The sequence below is a fragment of the Miniopterus natalensis genome, chromosome 2 (assembly GCF_054644295.1).
Source record: "Miniopterus natalensis isolate mMinNat1 chromosome 2, mMinNat1.hap1, whole genome shotgun sequence".
Taxonomy (NCBI): Eukaryota; Metazoa; Chordata; class Mammalia; order Chiroptera; family Miniopteridae; genus Miniopterus; species Miniopterus natalensis.
The window spans coordinates 24105637-24108280 of record NC_142082.1 but is presented as its reverse complement, the minus strand read 5'-3'; positions in this window follow the sequence as shown (position 1 = coordinate 24108280).

The following is a 2644-nucleotide window of genomic DNA, read 5'->3' as shown; positions in this document are numbered from 1 at the left end:
AGGTGAGATTACTGAGTGTGGATCTTCAGTTTAGTAGATAATGTCAGTTTTCTAAATTGGGTGCAACCAATTGACATGTTCATCAGCAGTGTGAGTTCCTGTGGTTCCACATCTTCAATAAGACTGGTTATTGTCAGTCTTCCTAAATTTTAATAACTGTATGGCTACAGAGTGTTATCTTGTAAGTTTAATTTACATTTTCCATATTTCTAATGGTTTTAATGGCCACTTAGACACAGTCTTTAATTAAGTGCCTGCTTTCATCTCTTGCCCGATTTTTTCTATATGATTATTCATCTCTTTCTAGAAGTAGAAAAAAGATTTTTTAAAAAATGACTGCATAGATATTCCATCATGGTAACAATAGCTATTTTTGAGTGATGGAATTATATGTGATTTATATTTCCTTCCTTGTGCTTTTCTGCACTTTTCTAATTTCCTATAATGATTATGAATTATTTTCAGAATATTAAGTGTTGCACAATTCTAATGAATAAAAACAATTTTTATTTTTTTTCAAAAGATACTGTCTAGGGAATAAAGTTTGAATGCTTAGCTGTTAAATTTATGGGATGTTTAGATGATTTATGGTAGTCATTCTCAAACTATTCAAAGGTGTTCTATAGCTAAAATTGAATAATAGTACCCTTTTCCAATTTGCAGTCGTTTCATTTATTTTGCTTAATGCCTTACAACCAAATTTATCAACCTATATACACAACAATCAATTACTAATATGACAAACAGGATCCAGCAGAAACAAAAGTTACAGAAGTATGAGCCATAATTAGGACAATCATACTCCTGTATCAAGAATTTCTGCTTTCACTTCCAGCAGAACTCCTATTAATGTAGCAGCTTCTAAAGTAAAAGCATTTTCATCCTGACAAATCACAAGTTAAAAGGTCTTAGATTTCTCATACTCTGAAATTTTAATTATCAAATATTAATTGAAAAACAACTGTTCCCAATGGTGTGTAGGATAAAAAAAGAATTAAAACATGATGTTTGGCCTCAAAGAGCTTGACATCTAATTGGAGAAACAAAGCAAGCCCTTATGAAAATGCATGAAAATATATAAATGATTTAGGGAGTCAAGGAAAACATACTTTGTAACATAGGATAAAGCCTTAAGAGAATGCCTAATACAAGAGGAACATAAACTTTGGGTAAGTATTCTTTTCTCATTATTGGGAATGAGCACCGTGTCCCACAGTAGATGCTATCACATAACAATATGACTTTTGATCTAAATTTATGCTACCCTCTTACTGTTACCATAGTGGCAGATCAAATACAGCTGTAGTTTTAAGATGGTTTCTAAGCTGCAACTCCCCAGGATCCCAATCCGTTCTCTACTGCTTTGCTATGCTCTACATCTTACTTAGATACAAAAATGTGCTTTCTTTTGGCCCAAGTACCAAGTATGCCCTTGCATAATCTAATAAGTTGGAGAAGGCCTTGAAATGTTACTTAAGAATGAATTTCCAGCTATCACTCTCAATAATTCTAAATTTCACACAGCAATCTGAAGTCAGCTTTTATAACTATTAAATTAGAATTTTGACACTGGTAATTTAAAATGAACTACTCTGGAGTGTAAAACTTAAAATAAGCCTGGATGTCAGTAAAGATGGCAGTGTAGGAAGCACCAGGAACTTGTCTCTCCATCTGGACATTATATTGGCAAAATTTGTCTTATGTAATGATTTTAGAATTCTATAGTCTAAGCAAAGGCTTGTAGCTTTCAGGGGAAGCAGTGCCTGGTAAATTGTGGTTAATTTGATCAATTTTGTCCTTGCGCAGTAGTGGCTGCTCACCCTCCCACTCCCAGCCCTATGGAAGGCAGCTGTATCTAGCAGCTGTGTCTGTGTTCCTACAGTGTTTGCAGGAAGGAGCCAGAGTGGCAATAAGGACTTTGTTCTCCAAATCCCGGGGATCTGTGTTCTGATCACAAATTGCTGTTTCTGATCATGAAGGTTCAGACACAGAGCAGGCAGTCATTGTTGCAACTTCCACCACAATCTTTTCATGCTCTTCCAGCTGAAGCAGCTTTCAGGGGATTTAAAGAGGCAATGGCTATTTTATTCCCTTCATTTCTCCCTTTTCCCTCTTTGGGAGCCAGAGCCACACTGTGCTGCTTACGAGTTAACTGTAAGTTGCTGAAAGAATGGGAGGTGGCGTAGTAGGGAGCCCAGATTGATACTAAAACCTGGGATTGGCTACAGCATCAATCGGCACAACAGAACTTGGCCTTCTGGATGTTCGTTGAACATATATTTATTGCACCTATTTCAAGTCAGTCACAACATCCAGGAAGATGCACTATAGGATGGGACCCAGGATCCGTAATTTGAAGAGTGGATACAGTGATAGGATAAAGAGGCAAAGATGTTGAGCATGCTGAGTGTCCAAGCACAGGCTTTCATATGAGTAGGAAGAGTAAGCCCAGGAGAAAGCAGTATATAGGAGGAAAATGTAGATATCAAGGGAATAGAGGTCTGTGAAGCTAAAGTCAGGGAGAAGAGAAATGAGGAAACCGCTAAAAAGAACCAAGCAGGGAGTTGAGGGCAGGAAAGAGGCTGTCAGTGAAAGTTTAAGAGGTTGCGTTTGTGAGTTTTAAGATTTTGAAGTGGAAAGTAAA